The sequence below is a fragment of the Dermacentor andersoni genome, chromosome 7, assembly GCF_023375885.2.
Source record: "Dermacentor andersoni chromosome 7, qqDerAnde1_hic_scaffold, whole genome shotgun sequence".
Classification (NCBI taxonomy): domain Eukaryota; kingdom Metazoa; phylum Arthropoda; class Arachnida; order Ixodida; family Ixodidae; genus Dermacentor; species Dermacentor andersoni.
In genome coordinates, this window is record NC_092820.1 from 36,641,714 (window position 1) to 36,664,621 (window position 22,908).

At 45.6% G+C, this 22,908-nt stretch overlaps 2 long non-coding RNA genes across 2 annotated transcripts in view; one reads left to right on the forward strand and one right to left on the reverse strand.

Annotated features, from left to right (window-relative positions):
- Window positions 1–14,243, reverse strand: part of LOC126535322 (uncharacterized) — a 66,869-nt gene extending 52,626 nt beyond the window's left edge. Inside the window, exon 1 of the long non-coding RNA XR_011895653.1 lies at window positions 14,229–14,243. This is a non-coding gene — a long non-coding RNA (uncharacterized lncRNA). The remainder of the gene's footprint in view (window positions 1–14,228) is intronic.
- The window catches only part of LOC126535324 (uncharacterized), a 35,052-nt gene that overhangs the window by 10,276 nt on the left and 1,868 nt on the right, over window positions 1–22,908 (forward strand). Inside the window, exons 2-3 of the long non-coding RNA XR_011895656.1 lie at window positions 3,740–3,992; window positions 10,242–10,337. This is a non-coding gene — a long non-coding RNA (uncharacterized lncRNA). The remainder of the gene's footprint in view (window positions 1–3,739; window positions 3,993–10,241; window positions 10,338–22,908) is intronic.

Below are 22,908 nucleotides of genomic sequence, written 5' to 3' on the forward strand. Positions count from 1 at the left end.
AGCGCTACAGATTAGTCACAATAAATATAAGCGCACCGATTCCTCAACATTGCTTGCAGCTTCATCTGGCCTTACGAGACTATCATTAAGAGCAAAACAAGCACACCTAAATTTTTTTGTTTCAATTATGACACAATCACTACATAATTGGTCTGCAAAAATACGTGGCCTACCCGCAATCACGACCATCGCGGCACAAACACCCATGCGCACTAACCGAGTATGCATGCCATTTGACGCGTTCAAGAATCCTTTTTTTCCTCCCAATATTTGCGAATGGAATCACCTGGGTCATGATCTTACTAGCACTAATTCATTATCTTCATTTTCGTCACAGATAGAGCATTTGGTGAATCCACAGTAGCGATACATTGGTTGTGTCTGCCAACCTTCGATTAACCTTTGATTATTTTATGTCAGCCAAACTTTAAATATTTTTGATCTATATCAATGACCTACCGCATAACCCATCATCATGCATGCGTTTATTTGCGGATGATTGTATCATATATCGTACAATTACGGATGTCGAAGACCACGTCGCTTTACAAAATGACCTTAACATTATTTACCATTGGTGCAAAATATGGCTTATGTCCCTTAACCTATCCAAATGAAGGCTCATAACCTTCAGTTGCAAACGCAATAGTTCTAACTTTACATATGTCTTGGATACTATACCTGTATACCAAGTTCCATCATATAAGTACATAGGCGTGCATCTAACACATGATCTTTCCTGGGCCCTGCACATCACCACCATTTGCGCCAAGGCTTCCAGAGCTTTGGGTTACTTACATCGTAATTTACCAAACTACCCAACCAATGTCCGTAAACTTGCCTACCTAACATACGTCCATCCTCAGCTTAGATTCGTATCATCAATCTTGTCTCCTCTTCAAAAATATCTAATTTCCATGATAGAAGCGATACAAAACCGTGCTGTTCGTTTCATCTCTCAAAAATACAGCCGTTGTCTCAGCATAACTCAAATAAAAACTGATAATACTCTCGAATCCTTAGACACACGTCGTTCGGTCGCTATCGTTTGTTTGCTACACAAGTATATAAAGTGCGCTTATCTTATGTCCAATCGATTAAACAACCATCCCTCTTTCAAACGCATCTACGGCCACACGCAAGCATTCAAGTCATCGACACTGCCAAGAGCAATAACATCATGGAATGATCTTCCCAACGAAATCGTTTCAGTAACCGATCACGCATCGTTCCGCAACCAAGTGTATCAACTTTATACATCTTAAATACTGTAATTATGTTTCTTTGTGATTACGTGGGGTTGCATTGTCACCATTTTTATTTTCTTTAGCGTACCAGTTGTTGCCGTGCGCTTATTACCTGCCCATTGAACAGGCTGGCTCCCCCTTGTGTATCTTACATTCTTGCGTTATCGTGCCTTTGCAAACAATAGCCTTTTTGTAACTCTAGTGTACAAGTGTCATGTTCACCTGTCTTTTATTTATTTAAGCCCATTGTATTGTTTGATCTGCGTTGCTTCTGTTAAACCTGTATTTGATTCAATCGTCCCCCTTACTCACTGTTCCTGACGGAACCTGTAAGGAAACCTAAATAAATAAATAAATAAAATCCTTTTTACAACTTGCCATGCATGCGGAGTTGACTGCTTGCAAAGTTGGGCCTGCTATTGTCAACGATGTATTCTTATATATCTTCCCGGCGGCCAATTTCTCTTATGCCTACCTGTATTTGATGCTGCGGTATTATTGTGGTATCCTTCTATGGTATTGCAATAAGATCGGCAGTATTGTAAATAATGTGAACCAAAAGAAATAAATAAAAAAGAATCGCGGAATATGAGATGTTCTTTCTAGGCCCAATATCCCACCGGCGAAAAGTCGAAAATTGAGCGTAATCATCAATTCTCTATATTCCAAATTTCACTTCTAAAAGTTGGATATTTAGTAGGCAGCAGAATTTTGCAATTCATGCGAATAATAGACAGGGTACATCTGTTATATAGAAACAGTCAGAATACCTTTATTTTCAAACAGACTTAGCACATTACGAGGAAATGAATTGCCGTCGGTTTAGTGATTTTATTATGTGTTCGTTATGCGATACTGGAGCTTATTGAGTGGTGCAGAATGTTAATATCTTTGTAGACACATCTCAGGCACCAAACTTCAAAATAGGTCTCAGCCTTTCTTTTAAAGCTTCATAGCCTGCTCTGTAGTATTTTTTAGTTTACAACACGATTTAAGAAATATCAAGCTGATACAGTTGCTGAACAATTCCTGTTATTTCTATTAAGGAGTAATGTGCCATAATATGACCTCTTTCTCTCGAATACGTTGTTTAGATACTAAATAATTGTAACTAATAATGTTTTAAATGCGCATTTAAAACACTTGAACTCTTGTGGATTTCTAGTATTCACATACAGGTACGTACCTTTATAGACATCCTTCTTGCAATGGACATATTATTAGATGCTATGGCTACAGCTCACTAAGAGCCATCATATTCGCACAGAAAGTAGAAAATCTACTCAGAGAAACAATATATTCTCAATAATGATATGCATCCTTGGCATCTTCGCAGAGCAGTGGCTGGAAAAAAAAATTAGAAGTGAGTAAAACAAATACTAGCCTGTTTTGTCTGCATGTGCACTTAAGATGTCCTACTAATAGTGCGGTATTGGATAGTTCCTGTTTTGTATTCACTACCTTTTCGCACGTTATAAAACAAAGACATGAGCTTTCATGCTATACTTTTCATCCTGCATAGTACAAGGTCATGTTCAATGTGGCGCGTACGCTATGATTTTGTTCTTCTCGTTGTAATTAGCACATAGCAAAAGGCTAGTGAACTCCATTTAAACTCCATCAAAGCAACTGTTTGTGAAAGAACGCATGTGGTCAGCGCTTAAAAACTGTCGTTCTTTAGCATATTAGTCAACTGCCAGTTATTTGAAAGCAGCAAAGGAGCACGTGAGAGGCATTCGATTCATGACTGTTTTGAATGCTGAAATGAAAGAGTGTTCAGTTAGAGTGATGTGAATTTGGTATCCAACTCGAACTTGGATAAGGTAACCATAATATTGCGATAGCTGTAGGAGGAAGCTGCAAGCAACGGAGACGCAGTAATAAGATTTTCTTTCCAATACTATACAAGCAATATATAACACAAGCCATATAATGGAATACACATGTTGAATTATCGTAAATAAAAACATAAGTAGGGGTAAAGTAATCGGTAAAGCACCGCAAGTGTAATGCACAAATTCGAGTCCCTTCCTCTGCACCAGGTTCTTTGTTAGCCTACGTTCTGTTTTTTTTGCTCATTAATTTAACACTTCAACTCTCCGCAACAATTATTCTCGACTGTGACCTCTCGGGCTTCATTCGAGTTTTTTTTTTATGTGGATGAATCTAATACCACATCAAGAACCATGGAAGAAACTATTCTTCGCGCACAAGGCCACTTGCTAGAAATTCTATAGAACAGTTGAAACAGTGGAACTGTATATAGACTGCAAAATACTATGTGGTGCCCCTGAACGTGCCAGTAAAACCTCCTTTTTTTAGGCATTGAAACAAACGCCGGAGTGCAGGAGACTATAGGTGAGAAATGTTTTGGCAGCATAATGCATAACGAGCTGATTTTACATATCAAACGGAAGGGCTTCGCAGCATGGCATACTAGGTAATTTACATTAAATGGCCGGATTTTGTCTGTTTCTGTTTTTTCTGTGTAGGTTATTTTTACGGGTCAGCATGTTTATACCCATTGGAAGCATATGTGGTCTTCTGTTGCTCATTCTGGCCCTGACTCCGGCGTCGTTGCAAAGCAGCGAGCATGAAAACGATGAAACAAACAGCTGGAAAGAAGTCAAGGGTGGTGTAGGCAAGCCCAATTATGCCAAGATGGCAGATTTCGCAGTTCGACATTATACAACTGCCGTGGAATACTACCTTGCCGTCAACAAGCTGCAGAAGGTGCAACAAAAGGTGGGGGCACAACCTTCGTCACAATTTTGCATAGTACTTTACAGCGAGTTGCATACTCCATCAGCGCGAAGTGCAGTACAAATACTGGATGCTCTTAATCGAGTGCTTGCAACTCTCGAGTAAGCACCATAGCTCACCCGCCGCCTCCTATTCGCGCAACGACCGCTGGCCCTTTGGTCGTCCCAGATGTGATCAACGCAGATCATGAGCTATGCAACTCCACTTTGGTGTCACGGTGCTTCACTGCGCACATAGTCATCACTTCCTTCCTCTTTTCTTCTTTCTATTCCGCCTTTTCCTCACGCCTAGTTAGGTAGGGTAGCAAACCAGACGCTAGCCTGGTTGACCTCCCGGCCTTTCCTCTCTTTGCTATTTCTCTCTCTCCCTCATCAATCAAAATTATTTTAGTGCTCGCTACTCAGCGTACACTTTTTTATTATATTTTTGTCGCGTAGCTTTACATCAAAGAAACATAGCTGCTTTACATAACCTCAAAGCGAAAACTTGGGCGCCATAACGTAAAGCAAGTAAAACTGATGCTATTTCATTTCTGCAATGAATCTTCCGTGTGACTGGTCATATATTTTTCGGGCTACCCCCCTTTGTCCTTTGTCATGAAACGTTTCGGAAACCGTGAGAACTCCTCATGAGATAAGATGTAGGCACAGTTATTATGAAAGATTAGAGCAAAGAAATGAAAACTATTATAATTTCTGAATAGACGTCTTTTCATCCTTTCCTTTCCGCTAATAGCCTAAAGCTGTCACAATGCACCGACTTCACCTTTCGGCCACGTGACGTCATAAAACCGCTATGTCACCACGGCAAAATGACGTTTTTGATGATTTTGTTCGGAATAGCCGCATCCAGGTCCCTCTCTGAAATGAATAGATGTCTGCTCATTTATCGCTCTGACATTACTGCAAACTCGGAGCTGCCGAAAAGAACGAATTTGTTTGCTGTAAATTTTTGTTACGTGGCCGTATGAGGTTGTTCTGTTAGGGAGATAACAATATAGCCTGATGATGTGGATGATGATAACATCATCGAGCCCTTTCGGCACGTATACGACATACCTCTGTAAATTCTTCCTTGAGGGACCAATTTTGCGGCGTTTTGCAGGTGTACTGTCAGCCGCTCAGTGGTCGGCATCTTTCGTGCCCGTCCATGAAAACAAAATTATCACGATCAGCGATAGCTCATACCCCTAAGCAAGCAAAAATACCTCATTCTCCTCGTAGTGCTGAGGGTACAAGCATTCAGGAAAATGAAGAGAACAGTGCATACATTCTTTGAAATTACGCACACAATGTAGCGAACAGCATAGGCTTCAATAAAAAAAAAGTTCAAACCAAGCATCTGTCATCAACAGTGGCTCATACCCCTGTAAGGAAGCAAAACTGCAATGGCTCGTGCACCCGTAAGCATTAGCTCATAACCCAGAAGCATACAAAAAATGCAAAGGCTCATACCCCCTTAAGGCAGAGGCTACAAGCACTCAGCAAAGTGAAGTGAACAGTGCATACATTCACTGGAATTACCCATACAGCACACAGAACAGCATACTTTTCAATAAAGAACAAGTTCTAAACAAGCATCCAGGCCATCAACAAAGCACTGAATTCCCCCTTCAGCAGTTGTACTGATGTATTTGCAATAGTTTCGATAGACATCTACTTTCCAGGGGCGTTATGGCGAGTTGCTTTTTTAAATGCGTAAGCATTTCTATACCTACCTAACGAGAGAGAGAGAGAAAACATTTATTTGAACCATCGAGGTCGTTGTTCAAGAGGTTGAATGGGAGGCGTCCTCGTCCCTGGACTCCACTTGCCCTGGTTGCTCAAGGAACTTGCTGGACGAGCGCTTCTTGGCCCACCAAGGTATCGCCGGTCAGCTGTACTTCTCACCGCTCAACTGACGTAATATGTGTCTTTGAGTGTTGGGGTTTGCCCCCGCACCTTCAGGAGATCTTGAAGAGTGTAGGACATATGTCGCCCAACGCAACGAGAAATTTGTCAGTCAATAATGTAAGACTAATGCAGGGGCTAATAAGCCCGTAAACAAGCAAGAAATACAATGGCTCAAATCCACGTAAAGAAGATACAAGCGCTCAGCAAAGTGAAGCAAAGCATGCGTACATTAATTGAAATCACCCATACAACAGACAGAACAGCATGCGTTTCAATAAAAAAACAAGCTACCGACAAGAATACGGGCAATCAAAAACAGGCATTACATGTCCCCTTCACCAATTGTAGTGGTGGTTTTGCAACAGTTTCTCAGGACATTCGGGTTGATAAAGGCCGATAAGAGCCGATAAGGGTCGATTCATGCTCCATAAGACTGATAACCACCGATGAGAGTTGATAAGGGTTTATGGTGGTCGAATCAAATTTCAAGACATTGATAATGTCACGGCGCTGCGTGGATATGAAGAAGAGGCACAATGCTTACGCAGACATACAACTACAAGGGCAGTTTCTGTATGAATTCGTTCAGCCTTCCGTTACACGCCACCGTTATTTTTGATCAGTCACCGCAAGCTGTCCCAAAGGAAGTGAGCCACTTCTTATCCAGCCATACCCGCATCATCTGGGTATTTGCTTTCACTATGTGAGCCGACCCTTTTCATATCTTCGTGCTCCTCGCCGCTTGCGAGTCACCTAGATAGGAAAAGTTTGACAAAGTAGGAAATGACATTCATTTTGAAACAAAAGAAATGTGCCCTCCTATAAATGAAAATAGCGTGGACTAGGCAGTTTAAACAACGCCGTGTGGCACCAACCCATGCTTAAGCCGGCGATTACGTAAATTTCACGTTAGGAAGTTTCAATCAAGACAGCTTGGCATAGTTAGCATTTTAGAACCACGCACCTTTGAATCCTGAAACTTTCTATGCCGGGTGTTAAAAATTAGCTGTATGGTTTCCTTAAAATTAGACACATGCAGGCACGCGAAGACCGCCTGTGCTATGTGTGCCCAGGGGGACACAAAGTGAGTTAATTCCCGCTGTCAGCAGCCCAATTAAATAAAATTGAATAGTTCGTTGATTTCAGTAAGTGGGTATGCTTGTACGGAAATGTTAGAGGCAGTCGTGTTTTCGCACAGTATCAGTCGGAAGAATTTTTCTTGCGTGCCTGTGCTCCGAGATATCCTACTCCAAATTTTAATTGTCGTTAAATGATTGCGCATGCAATAGTTCTAGGATCAGCGTAAAACTCTTCCCTGTGACACGGTGGTTGCGTGCGGCGTTGTCTTACAACGTGGCGGAGGCATTCGCAAATATTAAAACGGTCCTCCTTCCCCTCGCGGTGAGCGAATGCAAAAATCGAAGAACCCGAAACAGCTGTCGTAACACGCCACCGCGCCGCCTGTAACGAAGGCGGCAGCTGCCCTTCCGAAATAACGGCGCTAGGGGAGAAACCGGAGGAGAGTGCACGTGCTTAATGGTAGCTAGACGAGTGGGCATGGTCATTGCCTGTTCTGCGCAAATAAAGTGACTGCTGATTTCCAAGTACTGTTTTATTGAGATCAAGAGCAAGAACTGCACGGCACACCACTCTGTCATATCTTGATTTAGCAGGCCGAGAGGGGAAGGGGAACAGTTATTATCTTTGCCTATGCCTCCGCCCTCTAGACAGAATAAACGCCGCACGCGAAAGCCGCGCCACATCAGGGAGGAGCTGTGCGCCGATCCTCTCTCTCTTGCACGCCTAATCATGTGAACGACTACAAAAATATGGAGTCGGATGCCTAGGAGCACAGACATGCACGAATAATTCTTTCATGTGAAACTGTGTCGTTAATTTTTCAATTTTAGTTATTTGGGCTGCTGAGAGCGATAAATATTTCACTTTGTGCCTCCTGGCCACATAACTTATTTCCACAGGTGATCTTCGCGTGCCTCCCATTGCTTCATTTTAAGAAAACCATAAAGCTTAATTCTTAACACCCGGTATAAGCGCACAAGGTGAAAAAATCACTTCTGCCGAATCCCGCAAGGTGCAGGAAGTGTCATGAAAGCCATTTTCTGTGTCCCTGTGGTTCGAATTGTTACTCCGCCCTCACGCTGCGATCTGCTAGCCTCATGCTAGAGCAGCCGCCTTGGAATGGTGTTGGTCCCGTGTTCGAATGCTGGACCAGGGCGAACTTTTCCTCAACTGCGAAGCGTTCTTTGTAAGGAATCGGTTTGGGTATCCTTTGAAGCTTCGGGCTGCATTCGGGTGGATGACATTGTTTCTTTTTTTTCTTCTTTCAGTCATATAATGAACTATATTCGCCAACTTCTGCGACTTTAGGAAGTGGTGGTGTAAATGAACGTGGTTCTTGCGAAGGCCGTGATGTTGCCTAAGATATAAGCTTTGCTTCAAGCTGGTAGCAAAAAGTCGCGGGCAATGCCACTACTTGTAGATTTCCTGGCGCTGCTGCGAAAGCAGGTCAGCAATTGAGTATTCTAAGCCAAGGCATTGCGTAACACTGACTGGAACGAGTGCTAAGGTTCGCTATCGTCATGGACCGATATTTCCAAGAAATAACCTCCATGTTTCTCTTACGGAAAACATTTTATTATCGACCGCACTGGTCGGTAGGATATACCCTGTAAAAGGTAAGACATAATTAAACGATATAGACAGCGGTTGACTAGACCGTTTGTAATGTACCTCCCGTAGGCTCTGTCTTGCAGCCTTTATTTCCATTAAAAGTGCTGTGCGTTTGGTTTGATTTAGAAAACTCGCATAAATTGCCGATTAGGCTTTCTATCTTTGAGCTTCATAATGAAAGTTCTCATATAGTAGCCAAAAACCAAAACAAAATTTCCTTAAGAAGTACTAGCGTAGTTGACATTTAAAGCAATGTCTTTCTACGGTGAGTTGGGTTGACCTCTGTTTGGCATGAACAGTGTAACTAATTTTTCAAGTGTTTCTTATTTAATGAACCGCGAAAATTAGATTCGTGTGGCAGTGACAGCTTCATGGGCGGGAACGAGCTCATGGCAGAATCGGCCTTGCAATGTGCGATTTTAATTACTCACGTGTAATGTGATAAACGGAACCTACACTCCTCCCAGTGCTGAACGATTCTCTTAGGATTTAATTTGTTATGTCCATTGTTATCTAATCACTCGAAGTCGCGTGCTTGCTGCCGCCAACTGCGAACTATAGTCTGGCTAATTATATGAATGGCTTATAACTGCAGCAAAATGTTTCGCTTAAACTCCCGGCCCCGCTAAAATATTGTAGAGAAGCTGCACAACGTTGGAGGGGCTACGACTTTGATTTTGTGCTCTTAACAGACGTTTTCATATCTTTATTGCCTAAAAGATATATCTGACCAATTTTTCAAATTTGCTGCGAAAGTGTGCACTTTCTGCGTGCGCTTCCGAAACGTCACGGCCGTGTAACGAGAAACGTCTTGTATTTGTGTCATGTACACGTGGTAATAGTGACTTTCTTTATGAAAAAAAAAAACCTCGCGGTCATTGTAAAAATGGTAAATAATGTTCTTTGGTGCCAAGTAAGACCAAAATGATGTAGCGCAAGAAACACTTTGTGAGCATCGACGCTATTTCTCAACGACGAACTTCAACACAGTTTCTGAAAAGGTTACAATCTCTGATTAGAATCGTGTAAATAATAAGCAGCCACCTCACCATACTTGTGCTTTCGAACGGATGCCAGTACGTCACAAAATAGATGGCTAAAATATGTTTTAAGAACAACGCTGGAAAAGGAGGCGCCATTATCGCCCTTCACAAATTATGCACGGCCCAAGAGGTTGCGAAGCAAGCGGTGCTTTCCAGACAAGGCGGCGTCCCGCTATGCACTGATAACCTTGGCGGCTAGGTGCAAAAATTTGCGGCGTAACATTTAATCACCAGCTGTACGCGTCGTTTGCAAAGGCGCTAGCGAAAGGCGGGTAATCGGAAAAGCAGACAATTACCAGTCTTACAACCTGCTAAAATTGCGTTAAAATAGTGCACTGCTCCTTTTGAACCGATTTAATCAAGTTAAAGCTATCTAGCCATCGGCCCTTTATGGCTTGGGTTACGTAGCACGGGACAAACCCCCTCAAATCAAACAAATGGCTGCACACTTTGCACTTCCTTTCCGTCTCCCCAGGTTGTCTTCCTCTTTTCGTGCACTACCTATGCCCAATAATGCACTACGAAATCAATTAGGATGCTACACTTGTGACCTAATTATTAGCAGGCGTTATATATAAACATATCTATTTTCTCCTTCAACCCAGGGCCATCACTACAAGCTCACATTTTTGTACACCCCGACGCGCTGCCCAGTGACGAAAGTTTTCGAACCTGAACTTTGTGTGGCAACAAGCGAAAAGGTAAGAAACGAAGAGTGGCCTTACTTTTGAAGTTATGACTTAGCACTCATTTATGTTCTCTACTAGCCAACGATAATGGGAGAAAACAATCCACGGAAATACAGTTTATGCGCACTCTCAATGAATATGTTTCTGTCAAAAGTGAATATTATCAACACATATATGGAAAATTGCGACAAGGACATATTATCTATATATTAAAAATATGTGTGATCTCTTACATAATATTGTATGTGACCTGCACTTATCAAGTAACGTGCATAAATAGGTGAAAACAGATCCTGGAATTCCGGAAGGGTTCGATTTGGAACGAGTTCCCATTAACGAACGCCATCAGCCGCCGCCTGGCTGCGATCATTCTTTGTGGGCGTGTCCACAAGTTTTGTTGCCATCGCAGAGGTCTTCAATCATTTTCACAGCGAACCAGCCGGCTGCAACTAGAGGAACCATGGAGAATTGGTTCGCTCAAGGGTCACGTTTGCACAAATAAACATTTTCACCAACCGTGCAGGGACTCTAGATTGAAATAACAATATTTTCGAGATGATTGGGGAAATAATTCTTGCTACCATATTATCTCTGTGTGTCTTATTGTTCTGCAGTTAGTGCGGCACAGTGGCAGTGTGTTTGTAAATACATGCTCCTCGTTCTGTTGTAGAGTCAACCTCCTTAGTTCTCACACCGGACATCCCTCCTGGCTTGCAGAACGTGACTAATTACCACTAATGATGTGTAATGGCTACTTCCCTTGCTTGTTTCCAAACCTTTCACCACCTATAATATTATCTGATTGACAAATTAGGGCACGGTGGACAACTTGTAGCATTTTGTGTGGGAATGAGTGGCAGTATGAACCATAGTCTTAATGAGACCAATACCGAGACCTTATTTGCTGCACAGAAGCAATATACAGACAATTTAACGAATGACGGACCCAAACTAGCCTACAACACCTTTTACAACATATGCATTTGTCTAAAATTTCTATGTATAGCTACACAAGCATTCATGCTGCTGTCTACTCTCTGATCGTAGCTTGAAGGTACGTTTGCGAAATATGATGTCATTGTTTGGTTCCACGGATGTCTTTCCGAAACTATGTCTAACAGGCGATCCCAAACCCGCTTACGTTGGCCCCCCAGAACTGTACTGCACCCCTGTTACATTTGTTAAACTTAGCCTTTCAGCACCAGAGTACAGCTGCGCATTTTTTTGCAATTTAGGCTGTAGTTGACAAATTCCTATTTTAGTTTAAAAATAGACCCTTACGAACGTTATACAAACGTGGACTTCTGAGTAAATGCTGTATCTGAGCTGGCGCCTCGCCGAAAAAATTCACATTACCATAATTGTTCTCCAACATCAATGCTAAGTCCCACGTGCTTTTCTAAACCACATGGGCATCTAAGCTGCATAGCGTGCTGGACTATCTAATGAGACACACGACACCTTTTCTTTGTCTCACTTACACCTTTCAGTATGACACGCCAAACAAATACCACGTAACATGTTTTTTAATGTTGTTTACGGTCGTCTGGGTGGCGTAAAAAAGCCAGATCAGTTTCAGATTTACCATCCAGGCAAGCCATTTAATCGAGTTCAATAGGCCCTTGTATCCTATTGCGCTGGAATTTTCTCAGAGTAGCGTAGTTCTCGTAAATACGAAGTAGAAATATGTGTTTTATAACGCCTATCCTAATTTGCTGTAATATATTTGCCCTTCTGAATGCATACTTCATCTTTCAAATACAAAGTGATTGTACTCGGTAAGGAGAACAGTAGTTCATTAAAGCGTATTTAACAAGGCGAATCCTTATAGCATTGCCATCAGATATGGAACTATGCATAGTTTAGGCGCCGTTCAAGGTTAGTGATTACCGAAAAAAAAAACGCTCATCAAAATTATAATGGTATTTATTTTTTCTAGATGATTTTAATTTCTGATCAACAATTCCCAATGTGCTTTACTTTCCTCACGGTGCAATAAGTCAGTACTGATCCTACAAGCAAAAGGTGGGTCAGTGTCATCTATTCCCCGAGCGACGAGCAGCTGCACGCTTCTTTGTTGATCCTACTATTGGTGTTCTATTCCCGACGTCCTTGCACATGCTTAATACTCAGCTGCCATAAAGAAAACAAATCGCTCAAGCTCCTTTCTAATCCAGGAGTACGTAACCTAAAATTGGACGCAGCCATCACAACTCTGCTAATCATTCGTAATATGTGTGACAAATTTCAATTCATCGGTCCGTACAAACTTCAGCAGAATACTTCCCCAACAATTATCGCGTTACTCAAGTTGTTTCCCCAACTGACCGCCGTTGTGGCGGTACCGAAACTGCCCACAATCTTAGTGCTGTTTAAGCACAGAATTTACAAAACTACCAAGGGACACAAATGGGACAGGCGCTATTTAGCGCCTGTCCCATTCGTGTCTTTTTGCGTTTTTTTGTAAACTCTCCACTTCAACGGTATTATGTATGGCTTAACAACTAGCCTGAACCAACGCTTTGCTTTACCGACATTCCTCGAAAAAGACCTTTTAGCGCATGTGAAGCAGAAGTTAGGCCAGCATCTTTCTTTTTTTGTCTCCAGTGGCCCCCATGAAGGCTCCAGGCACAACCCGCGGTTATGATGCGGGCACGTAGGCGAAAAAGAAGAAATGCACACGTGCAGCACTCAGAATCTGCAGATAAGGACGAAATAAAAATAAATGTCCATACCTACAAGAACAATAGCACTATCGATATTTGCCACACCTATGTCAGGTGCCCTGCCATACGGGTCGTCCCCCTGCATATGGACGCTTGTAGGCATAGGGAAGATGAAGCATTTATATCCTAGCAGCAGTGTGACTGAACTTACGACGTCTTGTTAGGACTCAAAGCTTCATCATGTGGCGATCCGTTAGGCATGAGAAAAGGTACGATTAATATTTATATTAAGTCCGTCGTTTTTCGGTGTACTGCGTGATGGCCGATTTTTCTACTTGTGCAAAGTAGTGCTTGCCTGTTTAGTCACAAGCCACGCGTTATCCCCACCTGTGCTTATATCGGCGCAACCTCATTACGCAACCTCCATCTGCAAACGGCGCTTCTTCAAATCCATTGTATGGTTTCATTGTTTAGGTAGGCTCGTTTCTATCGTCCGCTATGCACCGCAGATGAGTCAATCATTGAAGCCCGGAAGGCTGCTCTTCATCGAGCATGAGTACTCTTAAAAACAAAGCTCTCACAAAGGCATCGTTCAATGTACGAAGCATTCATTACATGGGCTTAATAAGCAGAAACTAATTCACTTAGACGTGCCTCATAGTCACTTGCGCTAACCTATCGAAGGGCCGAGGCGAGAGCAGTGTTAGGCAGTCGAGTCATCCGTATTTCTTTTTAAAGGGAAGGTTTCTTGGCCTACTTTTTGCTGGATAGCTGCCTCGTCGTCCTCGTGGTTGTGGTTGTCGTCTGTCTTGCTGACTAGAAGCTGTCGCTCTGTAGCCACAATGCAATCTCTGTCGGAGATACAATTCATTTCGCGAAATGTCGCGTTACTCATGAAAACGTGCAAGATGGTCTGTGCATATGGCTTGCCGCCTGCCTGGGAGTGAGTTAAGCTGGCTTTGTTCGCCCACTGCTAAGACTGCGTTCCGTCGTCTATATCAAAGCGCCTGGTGCCGAGCCAGGCGAAGGTCGCAGATGTGACATCATCACCAAGTGCATCGCTGTACAATATCATCCCTGGTTAACGGTTACCTCTAGTCTGCTCCGTCGCCATCATCTCACCGCATCTGATGATCCTTACGGCAGATTACGTAACGTTCTGTGTCACTTCCTCACGAGAGCTCAGCGACACACTGCATTGCATCTCCACCAACTGTTCTTTAGCGGAATGGCTCACCTTCAGAGACGTGACAAGGTCCTTAGTACGAAGGCTAGCACTGCATTTCCGCCGCGCACCTTAAAGGTTATATAACCACACGTAATGGGTTATTACATCTATTTATTGCCAGCAAAAATGGTACGACTAAAGGGCTACGCCATGTTTTCCTATTTGAATCAGCTTTTCAAACTCGCCAAATGCCATGTTTGTTTGCAAGATGGCAAACCATATTCTCAAAGGCAGCACTTTTGGCGTACAAGGATTTAGTTGATCATAATAGAAGCAGAACGTGCAGCGCACAAGCTTTGGTGCGCAAGAAAAAATATCACTTTGTTCTACTTCTGTGAACGCATATCGTCAAAAGTGTTATTAACTCAGAGTAAACTTCAAAACGCCCTATTGTATCAACGCACCAGGGCTTTGATACAAGGCAAACGACGAAAAAAATTCATATGTCTTTTTAAACAAACTTTTGAGCCCATATTTCTTGCGGTTCTGTGAATATGAACTTAGTTCCTGTATGTTTCCGTCAGTAATAGTGCACTTTAGGTGAGCCGCTTTCATTTGGCGAGGAAGGCCATATTTCAAATGTTACGATAATACGCACCAACTAAAGCCAGATGACTAGCGCCTCACATACCCCTACATTTCTGTCTATTCACTGGTGCTCACTTTTCAGCTCTCTTTCTTTCGTGAATTTGAAATAATACATTTTTTCTTAACGAATCTACGAGCACCATTGATCCGAGGTAGTTTTTACCGTAGGATAAATTACAAGAGCTCCCCCAAAGCGCCTAGGATGACTCAAAGTGGAACAGGATGCACTTTGGGCAAGGCGTAGCAGCGTCGTTAGTATTTAGAATCACAATTGCACACACCAACAAATCTCCCTTGCTTCTACATGTGTGTGGTTAACAGTGTGAATGAAAAAAAAATGGTGCGCATTTTTCACGCAACAATAGCGCAGCTTTCACACGGCCCCGAAAGTATGCGTCATACCCGGGCAAAGGTAAACGGGGTATACCTATGTAGCCAGCAAATTCGCCCAATGTGCTTGCCACCCATGTTCTGCTCCGAGAGACCGTTTTGCAGAAATTGTAATTTTCTTTGGATTTCATTTTGTCGGTCTCATCGAGTGCGGACGCTTTTTGCCACCGAGGCCAGCTGTGCGCGTGAGCTTTTTACGGAGCAATAACTCTTGTAGGAGCATCTCACTGGCCGCGGAGGAAAAATGCATATTCTCGTGGGAGAAGTGAAGCTCACGCCAGCTGTTCTCTGTGCAGAGCAAATGCGCTTTTGTGCGTGTGTAGAATAATTGGAACCAACTAGCTGGGGTCTATAGGGAGCTTTGCGCAAGCCCGTCAAATTTAAGACGAGTAATCACAGGGGGACCTGCGTGTTACCTGCTCACCTAACTCAATATTGGCAAATTTTTTTTTAAAATCAAGAAGGCCTGCGTGAGGCATAGGACACTGCAAAAATAAATGACAAGTCGCTGTGTTACAAATAAAATTTGCTCAGAATTTTAGGCGAATATGTCTTGGTATACTCTCCTTGGTTTCGCATGCCTACTACAGCTGCTTCTAGTGGGTCCGTCGATATTGCGGCATATATATTTTTCTATATGAACGAGAAGAAAGGAGGTTAGCCGAGGGGCTCGATTTTTCTTAATCATACCGTAAGAAGCCTACAAAGACACCAACAACAACACAAGGAACTTACTCGTACCTAATAATTGAATGAAATAAATGATAAAGTAACGCCTTCTTCTCGTTCATTAGATAACAAAAGTCTCAAATCCGGCAACATTGATGCCTTCAGGTAGCATGTGTAGGTTTATTGACCAGTTGCCTTCACCAAAAAAAATCACCTAGTCGAGAAGCCTGCGATAAGAAGGATGTTCCACATCCGCCGCCAAGATTTGTGAGTGGTGGCGCTGGCTAACACTCCCGGGGTTAGTTCTAGTAGTAACAAATAAGTAACCCAGAAAGTGTATGGGAAGACGGCACCGTGATAGCTCAATTGGTAGAGCATGGCACGCGTGATGCGAAGACGTGGCATCGTTCCCCATCTGCGGCAAGTTCTTTTTTTTCATCCACTTTCACTGGAAGAAGAAGAAGGCGGCAAGTCAAGACGAGTTCTTCGGTTCCCGCATTTCCCCAGCTTTTCTTGTAGTTAATCGTCGCGAGCCAATGTTTATTTGTGCACATCTTTTCCGTGAAGTTGTAAGGACCACGTGGATACCCTTTTTGCCACAGTGAGTGACTTTTCACCATTTTACGGACATTCCTGTGCATCCGTTGGCGGCGTCAAACGAGCACTTCGGAGACCACGCTTTGGCCTCCGGGGCGGCTCAGTGCCACTCGTCCGCTACCATCATGGAATATCAAGTAGAGGGAGAAAATATTCTCCCGGAGGAAGTCACTCAAGAGCAGGGATAGCAAACCGCAGGTGCTAGAAGAGCTGGCGCCAAATCGCGGGAAGCTAACCCGAACGCCATGGCGACGCCTTTGGCTCCCCACAGCTACAAGTCTAGCGGCGCAGCGCTGAAGACCAAGATTATTAGGGCAAGCCGAATGCCTGTTCTTCCCAAAGAAGACACGAAGATCGATATTAGACCAAGAGGTGGGCTGAATATTTCCAAAATTGGAGCGGCCACGGTGGCTGATGCAATACTTGCAGCCTCCGGCATCAGCCAGCACGAGCTCACACAAGACAATCTGTGCCCGAACTTACAGCAAAACATCATGGTGGCCAGCACTCCCAGACGAGAGAATTCCGATCGATATGCCCGCATCAAGCAAATGCGAATCACAGGCAAGATCCACGAACTCTGCGCGTACGAGACAGCCCCGCACTCCACGTGCAAGGGGGTCATTCGTGGCATACCGTTACAAGACGACCCAGCGACGGTGGATGGCAAGATTGTTAACCAGAACAATCCTCTTGCACTAGCAGCCAAGAGAATCGCTCAGTCTGGGACCATCATCATCGCCTTTGACTGGCAGCTGGTACCGAATTTTGTCACGTACGGAACGCTCCTGATGAAATGTTCCGTATATCGAAAGCAAGTGGACGTATGCCACGCCTGCGGAAGACTCGGGCATCGCGCCGATGTATGTCCAACACCGAGCGACGTCATCTGTCGGGGATGCAGCCTGCCAAATCCTGATGAGCAGCATCAATGCACACCAAAATGCAAGATCTGCGGCGGTCCGCACCTTACAGCCGGCAAAGAGTGTGCGCATAGATTCAAGACGCCATATATTGTTCACCGACGACGCTTCGAGCGTGCCAGGCAGCAAGAGCAGCTCCCCACGCCGTCGATCGTTCGATCCTCCGATCCGCAAGCCTCATCCAGCACCAACCTTAAGGGCAGAAGACGCTTGCGCTCGAGAAGCCGCTCTACAAACCGACGGGGCTCCAGAAGTCGCTCTACCTCGAGATCGCCACTCACATCGCCTTCTCCAGCGCGCTCCAGCTCCAGAAGCTGCTCCAAGTCCCGTACTGGGAGCGACTCATCCAACAGTTCACGTTCGAAGACCCCCAACGGCGGTAAAGGCAAGTCCTGTCTAACGTGGGCCGATGGGGCCCGTGGCAACCAAACGCAGGAGTCCAACTCTCAAGACTCGCACGACCTGCGTCTCACGAATGAGCTCGAAGAACTTAGGCGTGCCAATGATAGTCTTAGGAAGGAAAACGCTCTGTTCAAGCAGGAAATCAGTCGGCTAACCGCCGAGATGGCGGAAATACGACGATTGGCGCTCACACAGCCAGCTTCTCAGCCTACCGCATGCTCTTCGGCCATGGACACAGTGGAGGCCCCTCCCAAGACGGTTGCAGTGAAGTGGCGTGCCCTGGATGACTCAAGGGGAGACGAGATGGTAGAACTCCTGTCTGATCTCAAGAACGCCATCTCCAACATACAGACAGGTCTCTCTCACGTACAAGAAATGATCGCGCACCCTCAGCTGGGCCTGGTCGCCCTCAGCGCTAGAATACTTAGGCTGGAGGGGACCAGCCACGGATCTTTGCCAAGCACATCTACAACACACTTCCCAAAGTTACACAGCGTCATTGCCTCAGCGACGGAGGGTGCCATTATGAATGCGGCACTTTCGCAATTCATTCCCAAGCCCAAACATGGATAACGGAACTAACGTCATAACAATGTGGCAGTTGAATTGCGCAGGGTTCGTCAGCAAACGGGCAACCCTGCGACAATAACTAAAAAGTGTAAAGGAGAAACCCCAAGTAATCGCCTTGCGAGAAACGATCACATCATCACCTATCAAGCTCCCCGGTTTCCTTACGGTGGCTTCCACTGAACGAGCAAGGGGGGTCGCTATCCTGGTCAGTAAAAACCTCACGTGCCTTCAGCGCCTTCACGTGCCTTCACCTGGGATCGAGTACGTCATGGCCGAACTCCTTGTCGACCCCCCTACGCAGCGCTTAAGAAGAAACAGTATCTTCATACTCAATGTTTACTGCAGACCCAGCGTTCACAGAGCCAGGCCTGGTGGTATTCTCAAGAAGGCCGTGCATTTGGCCGGCTGTCAGCCTCTAGTGGTCATGGGGGATTTTAATGCCCAGCATCAGGCGTGGGGCTATCGTACCAATACCAAGAAGGATAGAGACATATGGGACGCGGCAACGGAGGAAGATCTTACGCTGATAACCGATAAAGACTTTCCAACTAGGAGAGGGAACTCGGTGTGCCGAGATCCGACTCCGGATCTTACCTTTGTCAAGAACCTGGAAAACGTCAAGTGGACCAACACAGCCATGGACCTCGGTAGCGATCACTGCATCACCGTAGCGGTGATCAAGGCTGCCCGTAACAAAACGAGGACCTTTAGGTTCACTGACTGGGACTTGTTCCGAGCCAACCGCTCCGAGCGCGTCCTTAACGATGATATGGACCTAGACTCTTTTTGCGACGAGATAAAGAAGGATGCGGCTAGAGCCACCAAGGAGGTGACAACCGATCTGGAGGTGGACAGGATTGACAGTAGGCTGGCGCATCTATTGGAAGCCAAGCAGGCACTGCTCGCGAGATGGAAGACTCAGCGCCATAACAGAAGACTACGCAAGAAAATTTCCGATATAAACAAGATGATAGAGGCTCATTGCAAGGTGCTATGCAAGCAGCAATGGGACAAGCTGCGCGACTCGGTGGAGGGCCAGCTCAAGAACGGTAAAAGCTGGGGTCTCCTTAGGCACCTACTGCACGATGGCAACACCAAGTCCAACCAGAAGAGAGCTTTGGCGAAACCTGTCCATTTGGCGACCGACTCGACTCCAGATGAGGCAGTCACGGAGCACCTCATAGACAAGTACCTGGAGGCCACGGACGATCCGGTGCCCCCCCCCCCCCCTTTTCCCGAGTACGAAGGGCGTGACGTACCATCTATGGACGAGGATTTTACCGTGGCTGAGGTCAAGCGAGTTCTCGCATCCCTCAACGGCAGATCTGCCCCTGGGCCCGACGGGATCACCAACAAAACGCTCAAGCATCTCGACGACGCCTCAATCGAATTTCTTACGCACAAGATGAATTATATCTGGTGCAGCGGCCTCATTCCCAAGAGCTGGAAAGCAGCCTACACAGTACTCATACCGAAGCCAGGTAAGGCGCCGAGCATCGACAATCTAAGGCCCATCTCCCTGACGTCGTGTGTTGGAAAGATGGCCGAGCACGCAATGCTTAACCGCCTCACTGACCATCTCGAGTCTAACGAATGCTATACACACAACATGATTGGCTTTCGGTCGGGGCTTTCGACTCAGCACGCCATGAGACTGATCAAGCACCAGATCATTGACTCTACCTCCGCCGACACTAAGGCAATTCTCGGCTTGGATCTGGAAAAGGCTTTTGACAACATATCGCACGCCTTTATTCTCAAGAGCCTGACAGAGTGTAACGTTGGCAAACGTGCGTACAATTTCGTGCGCTCCTTCCTTTCCTCAAGGTCTACTAGACTCAAGATTGTCGAGTTTTTGACCCACGAAATCCAGCTTGGGCCAAAGGGAACACCTCAGGGGGCGGTGATCTCCCCGACGCTGTTCAACATCTCCCTGATCACCCTGTCGAGGGCCTTGAACAAAATCCCGAACATTAACCACACGATCTACGCGGATGACATCACCATCTGGTGCTCCAGTGGATGTGAAGGGCAGGTCGAGGGTGCTTTGCAAGAGGCCATCGATGTGACGGAGCGGTATCTTATCCCCACCGGGCTAAGGTGCTCGCCCGCTAAATCCGAGCTCTTGCTCTACAAGAAGAGGCCCAGAGGCGGTTCACACCGGTCCTGGAAGCCAGCAACAGAGAGCCACATTACGTTACTCACCGGTAAGGGCTCCCCAGTACCGCGGGTAGACACTATCAGGGTCCTAGGAATGTTTATCGAGTCGAACGGGGCCAATGGAGCCGCCCTCAAACGCATTTGTTCCAAGACCGAAAGCGCCCTCGGCCTCATCCGAAGAATCGCCAACAGGTACCGCGGAATCAAGGAAGACAATCTGATCCCGATTATCCACGCCTTTCACTTCCAACAATTTATCGTGTCTTTATTTCAATTGGTAAGTACAAGTAATTGGCCCCGTGTTGTGCTTGGTGTCCTTGTTGGCTTCTCGTGATATGTATATATATATATATTAGAGGGAACAAGGGAGACGACACGAGAGCAGCAGGCAACGTTGGTAGTGTTTTTCAAGGAAAGCAACCCAAGCAATCGCGAGCTCGCGCCTCCCCGGGGGCTGGCGATTTGGCTGAAGCACCGAGGATTCCTCTTCTCTACTATCATCCTCCACCGGAAAAAGGAGCCAACCTGGCGTTTCAGGTTGAACATAGTATCAGAAAGCCGTAACGTGGCTCCAGCTGTTATACGTGGACGGTTTCACGGCCACGACAGCACTGGTGTGCAGCTGGCGTGACAGGCTCGGCAATATGTTCACAGAAGATGTCTGCGCTACAACATGTTCTAGTCCGTGATATTTGGAGACAAGCTTGGATGAGAGGCCGACAGGAAGTGCTGACACCCCAAGTCGCACAAAGGATTCTGCAAGAAAGTGACATTGCGGGTGGCGCTCACCGTTGCGTCGAGATGTTTGTTGGCGTTGGTCGATGGCTGTAAAGGAGGCCAGCTGCCGGCATTCCTCGGCGCGGAGGGCGGCTTCCGAGAGCGGCCTACAGTCGGATGAGTAGGGTCTGTACGGAAGAATTGTGGTGGTGGGAACGGTCCGTACGGTGTGTCGAGTGTTGTTGAAGGTAAGCGGCCATATAGGAGGAAAACTGGCGAAACGTTCGTGGTCGCCTTTGGGGCAGTGGTCTAGGCGTACGGGAAAAATGATAGAATAAGTTCCCAATCAGTGTGATCAAAGGCTACGTATTCGGAGAGAAAGTCGCCAAGCAAGTGGTCAATTTGGCCATCAAACAATTAGTGTGAGATTGGTAGGCGGTGTTGGTGCGATAAAAGAAGCGACATTCAGCAAGAAGAGCGCTTGTGACTTCAGAAAAGAACACACGTCCTCTATCACACAAAAGTTGGCGAGGTGTGCCGTGACGGAGAATAAACTTTTTCATGAGGAAGAATGCTGTATCACAGGCTATGGCAATAGGCAGAACGGCTGTTTTAGCGTATAGCGTCAAGTGATCGATGGCGACGACTGTCGAGTGGTTATTAAAAGCCATGCTCCGTATGGGGGGAGGGGGTAATTATAGGTCAATGCCAATGTAATCGAAGGGCCTGACAGGGCACGGCATTGGCTGGCCGAGCAGGAACCTTGCAGCCTTGGCAGTGAGGCCACGATTGAATGTACTTGCACACAAAGGTGTATATGCCACGCCAATAAAACATGAAGCGAAGCCATCTTCAAGACACTCGCATGTGCACGCGGTGAATTATTGTATAATGCAGAACATATTTCACCATGAAGTTGTCGAGGTATCACCAGCAGCCGCTTTTGAACGTCAGAGACGTATTTCCGGCTATAGAGAAGGATATCCTGAATTTTGAAGTAAGAAGCTTGACGGTGCAAAGTTCGAGAAGGCGGAAGAAGCCTCGACGGGTTTGAAATGAAGCAGCTAAAAGAGTAATTCTAAAGGGGTAAGGGGAAAAAACGAACCGGCACTGGGGAGGCGGGATACGTGAAGGGAGCACCGACTGGAACTGGTGTTTTAGCCTAGATTTCTTTTCAATCAAAGTAGGTCTTTGTAGAGATTTGCTACCACCGAGGCATTTCTACGTACTTCTGTGGTTTCCGTACCTGTTTATCCATTCTCTGCATCTACTGAACTGCAGCTATCATGTGACTCCGCACGAGGTGCATTTCATTGTTCTCGGCTCCAGAACAACTGCACGCTCAATGATACCCGGTTGGAACTGACTCCAGCGCCATCTTTTGCTGCAGTTGCCCCAGAGCGTACCGGTTTATACGGCATTCAGGGCCTTTGTCCTGAATCCGTCATTTAAGGGCTGCCGCTTGCTGTTCTCAATGAGTTGGATGCCTGCAGTTGTCTCAATCGCTTAGCAAAATTTAGAGGCAAGCCAGTACGTAGTGCGATAGAGCAGAATAAGGGCGCGAGGAAACGATGTGAACATGGCAGATGCTGTCGCGATGTGGACAGTAAAGCGCGTCAGCCCTGCCCGCATAGTGACTGTGTCTGTCCTGTCCACGTTGTTTTTGCCGCCCT